This window comes from Ruditapes philippinarum, unplaced genomic scaffold (assembly GCF_026571515.1).
Source record: "Ruditapes philippinarum isolate M1 unplaced genomic scaffold, ASM2657151v2 ctg4465_1_1_1_1, whole genome shotgun sequence".
Lineage (NCBI taxonomy): Eukaryota > Metazoa > Mollusca > Bivalvia > Venerida > Veneridae > Ruditapes > Ruditapes philippinarum.
In genome coordinates, this window is record NW_026861191.1 from 65,826 (window position 1) to 78,735 (window position 12,910).

A 12,910-nucleotide genomic window follows, 5' to 3' on the forward strand; every position below is an offset into this window, starting at 1 on the left:
TATCGGAATCTTATAGATGATTCTAAAATAAAATAAAATACTATTTCTTGTCGTCAGTTTGAAATAAAATGTTAAGATTAGTTCTAAAAGAAAATGTATAAAATAGTTTTTGCGATTATAAAATATAGTTTTAAAATAAAATATACATGATAGTTACATAACTTTCTACTACATTGCTAAGCTATTTGAGTTCTGAACGTATTGCTAATTTGTAAATTTATTACACCAATAAAAAAGTCTCAACTGTTTATTTCCTTCTGATTTCTTGTTTTGATTAAGCTTCTATTGTTTGATTTATTCTATTGTCTATCTGAAATAACATAAATACATGTATCTATAAAAAATACATTGAGAGTAAAACTGAAGTGTAGCGAAATGTTTAAGTACAAAATGAATTGTTCTTGAATTATTCTACAAAATCCTTGCTTTAAAAGTTTAAATTTTGCTTCAGACCCCCAAACCGTTAACCAAATAATGTTGTGGGTGGTGTTATGAACCACTTAAAGCGTATCTGCTTTATTAACATTTTTTTTTGTAAAGGTCGTTTGCAAAGTTTTTACGGTATATTATTTTCTTTTCCATCAAAGTTGATTGCATAAAATTAAAAAATCAAAAGTTTAAAAGTACGAGTAGTTTGTTGATTTTATTCTATCCACTATCCCTTTATTTCTGTTTGAAATTTTTCGTATAGATTGTGAATGATTTCATAATACTGCCAATACTGCATATGAAAACAAAATTATAAAGTTAAACGTAAAAGCAAGTAATAAGGACAGCCTAATGAAAACCGTAAAATGAAAGTTGTCCTACTTTGTAGAGAAATCAATTAATTCATTTATTTAATCAATTTAAATTTTTTGATTCATTGACTTATTTATTATCTAATTGATTTATTTATTTGATTTTTTATTAACGATTAAATACATTAAAATCATATTATAAAAATAAATTAAGTTACTCATGTATTTATTTCATATTAATTTATGAATGAATGAATGAATAATGAATGAATGAATGAATGAATGAATGAATGAATAAATTAATTTACCTATAATTAATAATTTAAATGATCAATTGATTTATCTATTTATTTTACAACTCAATTTTTCATGGACATAATAATAATTCATATTCTACTATTTTCTTAAAATAGCGTATAAATGTACGATTTCAATTGTAACAGGGACACGACTTCATCCATGCAGTACATCCATGAAATGCGCCGACATATTTCCATAATTGTTTCTGATATATCAATATCTTAACTATAACTCATGGAATGGAATTGGTTACCATTGACTCTTAAACGCATATTTTTGAAAATGGTAAATGAAACAAAATAAGGGTATGTCTTTGTCTGATATGATTGTTATTATTCATTGTCAGAGCGCAATACATTAAGGTATGCTTTCTGAAAACTATAACCAGAACGAAATATATAAATAATATTTGCAAACATTCACATCATTCAAGAATTGTTCTTGATCTCAAGTAATATCCTCTATAATTCATCATTTATAAACAATTATGATGCCTCGTTCGTACACGATCCTCACTTTTGACAATATATTGTCAATATTGGTGAGACAATTTACTTTGCTATGTAATAAATAGTTATAGTGTTCCATTCGTGTTACTTTACTAATTGAAATTTGTAATTTCCTAAAATCGTGTGCAAATAATATATGATACTTAAATTTATTGTCAATCACATGAACACTAAATACGACGTTAAGATGAGTTGTGCGTAATTCATAATGCTTTAAATGTTAAAATATTCTGTCAGTAATGACTACTTAATTTGCTAGAACAGTATTTTTTATCAGAACAGTAAGAAGGTGTATTTTGTTTGGCCGAAAAACGGCTAATGTCAGTTTGACTTTTTGTAAAATATTCAAGATAAAACAGAATATAAATAGAATGTTCATTGATACAGCTACCGTTATTATTTCTTCATGAATATAAAAATACTATTTGTTTCCAGAAAAGGTAGATTTATTTCGATTATCTTTTTAAAGATACTTATTGGTTATACAATGAAATTGATATCTATAATGAAGAAATTAGAACTTTGTCAGAAACAACATAGTCACTTATATGTGTTCACAAGAGGCAATGACATTTATGAAGTACATAACCTGCTTTTTCTACATCTATGAATATACCATATCGGTTCTTTCTTGAAGATCTATTATGCTCAAATTTGCTACTTGAAATTATTGAAAATTGCTAAACTGCCTTTGTAACTTACACGTGTCTACTTTACACAAAGTAGAATTGTTATGTTTTGAGCTCTACACACTATAGAGAGAAACAATATGAAAAAATGGGTCATTTAAAAACGGGTAGTTTTCAAGAAAGCCCAATTTTACTATACCTGTTATAAGGAATGCAGCTTCCCATACCTTGTAAATACATTATTTAATTCAAATTAGAAATATTCAGTAAGAATTTCATAGACTTGATGGAATTACTGCAATATTATTATTTTATTCAAAAATGAGCATAGCGTATCAATAAACAACCAAGTGATTCGAAACATGATACATTTACAAAAATACAAGATGATAATGTTATCTAGAAAAAAATCATGTTCTGTTAATTCTTGGTTCCTTGGTGAATGAGCCATACAATTACAAAACTAAATCGTTAAACTAGTTTAATTTATATTCTTGTTGTTTTATAAGCAATGTTAAATGCATGTATCACAGGTTATGAAACTGGTATTTAGAGGTCATAATGTCGCACCAGTATACAAAGTTACCTGAGCTTTTCTCTTTTTCTTTAATATTGTCTGATTCTCTCAGTCAATCTGAATGACATTAATTGTCCGTCAAATAAGTTTTGACAATACTAGTTTCATGAAACAATAACTCACTTTATTTGAATGTTTTTTCCAAGATATCTCATTGACGCTACGTAAAGATTTTAATTTTCATTCACAAATCAATCTGCTTGTTTAGCGAATTCAAACAAAACAATTCATTAGATTTTCTCATTATTGATGTTGGTTTTGCTGTTGTTGTACTCTGACAGAATCTCCTTAATAATTTAGGGAATTGCTTTTAAAGTATTGATCTTTCAAGGACAAAACCACTCCAGTTACTCTGGCGATCAATGTAATACTTTCGATGGTTATTGCAATGCATTCCAGTGAAAAAAAGTGATGCGATTCATTCGTAAAGGATTTTCAATTGTTACTTTTATGGCAAAGTATTTCACATTCACCGCTACATTTTACTGCTAACAAGCATCCTACATTTCCCTGAACATTATAATATTCATGTTTTTCCTTTTTAAAGCAGTAAAAATTGTATTCAATTATTAACAATGATGTTACTGTCTCAAAATAGTTATGGTTCTTGACTTGTATTTGATATCATTTTTTCTCTTTAAAGGTCTTGCAATATTAGTTTGCAAACCTGGACATCTAGTGCTGTTGAGTTATATGAAATAAACGCCGCCTTTCCTTGATGATCTTGTTTATCATATTTTATAAATTGGGTTACACGTCAAGTTGTTTGTTAATCTAAATGTGTTCCGTCTTAAGTTTGAAAGTTCTTTTTATGCTTATTATCATTAGTTCATGTCTATTTATAAAACCATTATATTATCATAACAAATTATATGTCTTGTTGAATATTCCAAAGCAAGTTGTAACAGTCGGAGATAAAAAATATATCTTTTTTTGTTACGAAGATTTCACCGTCAGCCATTTCCTTTGGATGAAGTATTTAGAGACATATTGTCAGATTGTTAATGGAATTTATTGTGTTATTTATTGGTTGTTAAATTTCCACCTGTATAAGTTACAATCAAAAGGTTTTACATTACCTTTTTGATGTACCTCTTTCATTAATGTAATTGTAAATTGAAAATATTGAGAATGACTCGGAAAAACGTTGTTTTTTAATGATTTTTATTTTCCAGTGTGTTGATAAGGTTTCCAATAGATTTGCATTTTAGTATTTCCTCTACATTTATTGAAAATAAAGCTGAAAAACAAGCATCTTCATTTGAAAACAGTGCTATTGAGTAGTATGATTATAGATGTGTTAAATATTTTCTACAGGACAAAACAACTTTCGGTAGCATCTCCCGTTGGGCTTATTGATAAAAGAGTCAAGCAATCGTTGCAAGACAATGAAGACTTAAAGTCATCTGTCAACGAATTTTTAACAGTATACCCCCTTGTAATACTCAGGTATACCGGAAAAAAACGTGTGTGGGAGACAAAATCAGATTGTACGGAACAACTGTGGATTAAATGCAAAATTCATACATATTAAAATGAATTCATGGAAAAAAGATAATTAAATTAAGTCGTTTGATTACTGTACCTTATGGAAAATAAGCAATTGTGTCATATTTTGTTTTGTTGTCGTTTTATTGTATATAACATGATTTATTGTAGATCCGGCCATTAAATGTGTTTATTTGGAAGCATTTTAACCGTTATGAACATTGTGAAAAATTGAATGAACAAATCTTTTTAAAGTTTTAAAGCACCTTGATTTAATACCTTGTTCGTTCAATATAACATTTGATCATGAGAGTCTCATTAAGCATTTGTATGCAAATAATTTATTGTTTAGAACAGAGCTTAGACATCACATAATGCATGAGTTAAAATATATATTGTAAGAGGTTGAAGAAAAGTATAATTGGTGATAAATTGATAACCTGGTCATAATCTTGTAAATTAATATTTCGCAGAAATCTGCTTTATGATGTTGTTTATGATCTTAAAACAATATTAGCTCATAATCCATGATTTATCATAAAAGGTTATGTTAATATTCTGAATTTCAACAACATAGCCATGACAAATTCGAGACTTTATCAGCTTCTTGTAATTTCTTGTTGAATAATGAGGACTTTTCGATCTAAAGTCAGTAAGATTTAATGTACAATTTAGAGGGGAAGATATAAATATTAGAAGAATTTTCATTGGTTATTTTTATTACAAAAACAGAAATCTTGGAATCTCATAGATGATTCTAAAATAAAATAAAATGCTATTTCTTGTCGTCAATTTGAAATAAAATGTTAAGATTAGTTCTAAAAGAAAATGTATAAAATAGTTTTTGCGATTATAAAATATTTAAAATAAAATATACATGATAGTTACTTAACTTTCTACTACATTGCTAAGCTATTTGAGTTCTGCACGTATTGCTAATTTGTAAATTTATTACACCAATATAAAGGTCTCAACTATTTATGTCCTTCTGATTTCTTGTTTTGATTTAGCTTCTATTGTTTGATTTGTTCTATTGTCTATGTAAAATAACATAAATACATGTATCTATAAAAAATACATTGAGAGTAAAACTAAAGTGTGGTAAAATGTTTAGGTACAAAATAAATTGCTCTTGAGTTATTCTACAAAATCCTTGCTTCAATAATTTGAATTTTGCTTCAGACCACCTCCAAACCTTCAACCAAATAATGTTGTGGGTGTTGTTATGAACACTTAAAGTATATCTGTTTTATTAATAACTATTTTTGGTTGTAAAAGGTCGTTTGCAAAGTTTTTACGGTATTTTATATTTTCTTTTCCATCTAAGTTGATTGCATAAAATTAAAAATAAAAAAGTTTATAAGTAGAAGTAGTTTGTTGATTTTATGTTATCTATTATCCCTTTATTTCTTTTTGAAAATTTTCGTATACATTGTGAATGATTTCATAATACTGCCAATACTGCATATGAAAACAAAATTATAAAGTTAAACGTAAAAGCAAGTAATAAGGACAGCCTAATGAAAACCGTAAAATGAAAGTTGTCCTACTTTGTAGAGAAATCAATTAATTCATTTATTTAATCAATTTAAATTTTTTGATTCATTGACTTATTTATTATCTAATTGATTTATTTATTTGATTTTTTATTAACGATTAAATACATTAAAATCATATTATAAAAATAAATTAAGTTACTCATGTATTTATTTCATATTAATTTATGAATGAATGAATGAATAATGAATGAATGAATGAATGAATGAATGAATGAATAAATTAATTTACCTATAATTAATAATTTAAATGATCAATTGATTTATCTATTTATTTTACAACTCAATTTTTTCATGGACATAATAATAATTCATATTCTACTATTTTCTTAAAATAGCGTATAAATGTACGATTTCAATTGTAACAGGGACACGACTTCATCCATGCAGTACATCCATGAAATGCGCCGACATATTTCCATAATTGTTTCTGATATATCAATATCTTAACTATAACTCATGGAATGGAATTGGTTACCATTGACTCTTAAACGCATATTTTGAAAATGGTAAATGAAACAAAATAAGGGTATGTCTTTGTCTGATATGATTGTTATTATTCATTGTCAGAGCGCAATACATTAAGGTATGCTTTCTGAAAACTATAACCAGAACGAAATATATAAATAATATTTGCAAACATTCACATCATTCAAGAATTGTTCTTGATCTCAAGTAATATCCTCTATAATTCATCATTTATAAACAATTATGATGCCTCGTTCGTACACGATCCTCACTTTTGACAATATATTGTCAATATTGGTGAGACAATTTACTTTGCTATGTAATAAAATAGTTATAGTGTTCCATTCGTGTTACTTTACTAATTGAAATTTGTAATTTCCTAAAATCGTGTGCAAATAATATATGATACTAAATTTATTGTCAATCACAAGAACACTAAATACGACGTTAAGATGAGTTGTGCGTAATTAATAATGCTTTAAATGTTAAAATATTCTGTCAGTAATGACTACTTAATTTGCTAGAACAGTATTTTTTATCAGAACAGTAAGAAGGTGTATTTTGTTTGGCCGAAAAACGGCTAATGTCAGTTTGACTTTTTGTAAAATATTCAAGATAGAACAGAATATAAATAGAATGTTCATTGATACAGCTACCGTTATTATTTCTTCATGAATATAAAAATACTATTTGTTTCCAGAAAAGGTAGATTTATTTCGATTATCTTTTTAAAGATATTTATTGGTTATACAATGGAATTGCTATCTATTATGAAGAAATTAGAAATAAGTCAGAAACTACATAGTAACTTCTATGTGTTCACAAGAGGCAATGACATTTATGAAGTACATAACCTGTTTTCTACATCTATGAATATACCATATCTGTTCTTTCTTGAAGATTTATTATGCTCAAATTTGCTACTTGAAATTATTGAAAATTGCTAAACTGCCTTTGTAACTTACACGTGTCTACTTTACACAAAGTAGGATTGTTATGTTTTGAGCTCTACACACTATAGAGAGAAACAATATGAAAAAAATGAGTCATTAAAAAACGGGTAGTTTTTAAGAAAGGCCAATTTTACTATACCTGTAATAAGAAATGCAGCTTCCCATACCTTGTAAATACATTATTTAATTCAAATTAGAAATATTCAGTAAGAATTTCATAGACTTGATGGAATTACTGCAATATTATTATTTTACTCAAAGATGAGCATAACGTATCAATAAACAACCAAGTGATTCCAAAACATGTTACATTAACAAAAATACAAGATGATAATGTTATCTAGAAAAAAATCATGTTCTGTTAATTCTTGGTTCCTTGGTGAATGAGCCATACAGTTACAAAATTAAATCGTTAAACTAGTTTAATTTATATTCTTGTTGTTTTATAAGCTGTGTTAAATGCATGTATCACAGGTTATAAAACTGGTATTTAGAGGTCATAATGTCCCACCAGTATACACAGTTACCTGAGCTTTTCTCCTTTTCTTTAATATTGTCTGATTCTCTCAGTCAATCTGAATGACATAAACTGTCCGTCAAATAATTCTTGACAATACTAGTTTCATGAAACAATAACTCAATTTATTTGAATGTTTTTTCCAAGATATCTCATTGACGCTACGTAAAGAGTTGAATTTTAATTCACAAATCAATCTGCTTGTTTAGCGAATTCAAACAAAACAATTCATTAGATTTTCTCATTACTTATGTTGGTTTTGCTGTTGTTGTAATCTGACAGAATCTCCTTAATAATTAAGGGAATTGCTTTAAAAGTATTGATCTTTCAAGGACAAAACCACTCCAGTTACTCTGGCGATCGATGTAATACTTTCGATGGTTATTGCAATGCATTCTAGTAAAAAAAGTTGATGCGAGTCATCCGTAAAGGATTTTCAATTGTTACTTTTATGGCAAAGTATTTCACATTCACCGCTACATTTTACTGCTAGCAAGCATCCTACATTTCCCTGAACATTATAATATTCATGTTTGTCATTTTTAAAGGAGTAAAAATTGTATTCCATTTTTAACAATGATGTCTCAAAATAGTTATGGTTCTTGACTTGTATTTGATATCATTTTTTCTCTTTAAAGGTCTTGCAATATTAGTTTGCAAACCTGGACATCTAGTGCTGTTGAGTTATATGAAATAAACGCCGCCTTTCCTTGATGATCTTGTTTATCATATTTTATAAATTGGGTTACACGTCAAGTTGTTTGTTAATCTAAATGTGTTCCGTCTTAAGTTTGAAAGTTCTTTTTATGCTTATTATCATTAGTTCATGTCTATTTATAAAACCATTATATTATCATAACAAATTATATGTCTTGTTGAATATTCCAAAGCAAGTTGTAACAGTCGGAGATAAAAAATATATCATTTTTTGTTACGAAGATTTCACCGTCAGCCATTTCCTTTGGATGAAGTATTTAGAGACATATTGTCAGATTGTTAATGGAATTTATTGTGTTATTTATTGGTTGTTAAATTTCCACCTGTATAAGTTACAATCAAAAGGTTTTACATTACCTTTTTGCTGTACCTCTTTCATTAATGTAATTGTAAATTGAAAATATTGAGAATGACTCGAAAAAACGTTGTTTTTAATGATTTTTATTTTCCAGTGTGTTGATAAGGTTTCCAATAGATTTGCATTTTAGTATTTCCTCTACATTTATTGAAAATAAAGCTGAAAAACAAGCATCTTCATTTGAAACAGTGTTATTTAGTAGTCTGATTATAGATATGTGTCATGTGTGTTTTTTACATTTCTGCAGGACAAACAACTTTCAGTAACATCTCGCGGTCAGCTAATTGATAAGTGAGTCAAGCAATCATGATTAAATGGCCGGTTGCGTGACAATGAATACTTAAAATCATTTGTCAACGAGTTGTGAAGGTATACCCCTTGGTTTTACTCAGGTATACTGGTAAGGAAACGTGTCTGTGAGACAAAATCAGATGTGGATTAGATGCAAAATTCATACATATTAAAATGAATAAATGATGTATTTTACTTTGAAAAAAGATAATTAAATCATTACAAAATATGAATGGAAAAGTAAAAGATAACACAAAAAACCCCAACAGACAACACCAACAAAAACAAACTTTTAATACCATTGTTGCCAATAAAATCAGTGTTGATTAAGATGTTATGAATAAAAATGCAATGTGCAAAGAAAAGTTCATAAATGAGATACGCTGTTTCAATCGTCCTAACATTAAATATGACGCCTTTTAAATGAGCCTTAAAAAGGGTTACATAATCTAAACAAAAGTAATCGGAGATAGGATTTCGAAGTCCGTGCTTGCGATTTCGGACATTATTCTGTGATTTATTTCGTATACCAACGGAAATCAGACATCTTAGTGGATATTACGTCTTCACGGGCTGAAGCTTTATAATTATAACATTAAACCATGCGACATATTTATGTTTTCTCTTTTAGAATTAACTTTTAAGACAATGCAGACTTTACAGACTATACAAAAAAAACTCAGAGCTATGTACGACTATATTAAAAGATAAGATTAAAAAGGTTCCACAATTATTATGATTTTAGGCAAACGTCATAAAGAGTATTTTGTGAGGTTCTTTAAAAAAGATGCATACATAAAATAATAAGTGTATAACTTTTCAAATTATCAAGGGTTGGCATTTTGCAAATGCCATAACATTTTTGCGCCTAATATTAATATTAAGAAAATTTAAATGACATGAGTATTATCATGAAATGTTATTTGATATATTGTTATGCTGATAATTTGACTATGTTGTGATCTTCTGTCCAGCACAACGTATTGTCTCAAGATGTCGCAACTTCCCCTTTGTATTATAACTTGTTTGATTTTGTGACTTTAATAATCATTCTTTGTGGACTTTGCTCTTTCTTAAAAAAGACTGCTTCTTATTAATTGTTAAATTTACTTTGCGTATCATGTAATAGCCAGTGAAGCTTGATCTTCTTTTGCCTTTCATGCAAATGAAGACACGTCAACGTGTTACACTCCTGTACCTCGGTTTATTTGATAAATTAATTTATGACAACAGTGATGATAAAATCTGCCTGACTGTTTAGAGAATAATAAAACATACAGGAAATAACTTTTTTCTACAATGTTTGTTTGAAGGAAAAACTGGATAAAAACTCATCGAATAAATATTCCTTTTTAAGTAATTTCAAATGATATTGAATTGTTTGGACTACAAAGTTACATTAAATGACAATCTTATCTCGTTATTAGTTACCTTGGGAAAAAATTAGAATAATTTCTAATTTAATTTCCTTGAAATTCTCTTAGACTAATAGTATTAATCAAAAACTTTTATTTTTTCGTATTAATTATGTACAATGTGAAGGTTATAATGATTGTATTTTTTCAAGCTACTCTTCTTTATATATACCTCAGGTGCAACTTCATGAATTATTGCCGACACAAGTGAATATTTGTCTTAAGCCACACACCTTGCTAGAATTTGATAACTTCCTAATACAATAAAAAAGTGTATGGTTGGATTTGAGGCTATTTCGGTGGTGGACACATTGTTAATAAATACATTCATTTTTTAAAAGTATGTATTTGATAACAAATGCATAAGAATGAACTTCAAGAATGAAACATATTGATAAAGATATTAAGGCACAATAAATAAAATTGTTTCAGATGTACTCAAACCATTCAATTTGCAAAATGAATAACAAATTTAATAAAAAATAAATGTTTGATTCAATACGACTATCTGTTGTCAATTTATTACACTTATTGTTATTTAATTTATTACAGTAACTTTTATTATTTTCAGGCGTCGATGTACGTTTTTATACATGATCTATACTAGAAATTTTAACAGGCTTGTGACTTTAACAAAAGACAACTTCGTTCATAACATCGAAAAGATAAGCGGCAAAAAGTTATTTGTTATCTTTTTCTATTGCGGTTCAAAAATACAATTGCTTAAATCTTAAACTGAACAAAAAATGTTGAAGAATTCGTTTCTTACCTTTGTGAAAAACCTTATCATAAACATATAAAAAATTGAGAAGAATGACAAAAAGAAGAAAAGAAATCAAAACAAACATGAATGAAGCAGCAACGTAAAACATCGATTTTAAATGTAACAGTTGTTAAATTTTTGAATACGAAAAAAGTGTATCTAAGTCGTGGTGCTATTTAGTCTTAATATTTAAACATTTCCTGATAGAGTTAATAAACATGAAATTTAAGGCTAAATAAGACAATGTAACATAATGATGTGCTTTTTATTACTATTAACATACCGCAGAACATTTATCTTTTCAGGAGATCTAGAATAAAGGGCGGCAGTTTTATTGTTTGGTACTTCAAATATTAATAATGATATAAATTTATTTTGTGATTTTATAAAGTCAGACTTTGTGCTGTTTTATCAAAAATAATATCATAATGCATCGTCCAGTGCGAGAATAGAACAGCACAATCGTCCAATTCTTTAAGTATTACCTGATCTTAACTATTTGAAAAACTAAGATAGAATAAAGCATTACGAAAAATAAAAACAATATCGTATATAAAACAAAATCATAAACAAACAACACACTCATCCCGTTATATACCAGACTTGCTTTTGTACCCTTAATGTTATGTAAAGTTTCTCAAAAAAAAAATTAATGCTGTAACAAATTGCACCATTACCAGAAATCTGATATAATTATATACTAGAAATAGACAAGAAACTGGTGTACTTTAAAGTACAATATAAATAGTGTTAATTTTTTATTTGAGAAGCTTTTTCGAGCTGTGAAATAACAGTTGAGAATAATGCAGTTTTTAAAGTTTTATATGTGTTGTTGTAAAATTAAAAAAAAAAGTTTCTGTAAATGTGCAACCATGTCAAATAATTCCTTCGAGATCCTCACATTATTCTACAAGTTTTAGCACAATTATTGTGATTTTACAATTCTTAACATGCAGAGTAAAAACGCTAACACTATATTTCTTTCTCACAATCAATTATTCCGATTCCAATTTATCACCGCTGGTTTTTGTGAGGTGAATTTTAAATCATTAAATCAAATCAAAAACAAATTAAATAACATTAGAACAAAAATCACCATTTCAAGCAAAACCATCGGACATTAATATTCAATACACAACACAATGAAAACATAACAGCAAAAGAATAAGAAAACGACTCTAAAAGTACAGAAGTAGGATGAGCTGGCTATCTGTTACATTGTTTTGCACTCTTAAATACGAAAATAAACATACTTCAAAGAAAAAACTATATCTATGAAGTTGGGATCAGTACTGTACTCCAAATTGACCTATGTCATAACTTCTAGATAATTTCTCAGTTGAGACTGTTTAACTGTGTAACTAAAGGTTACCAAAAAAATAAAAAATAAAAAAAACATCAACAAAAAAAAGTTGTTTTTGTAAAAGGGGTATTCGCACATCATAAACTATTTAGTGGTTTGTCAATCAAACCGAGTCTGCAACTTTCATGTAATTTTGCTGTTTTTAATGCTTCCGATGGATCATTTTTCCAGACTTTTTATATAAAATTAAATCAGTATGAAGGCATAGACAATAGGACCACAGATGTTCCAATTAAATCAGATTTTCCAATTAAATCAAAGTCTTT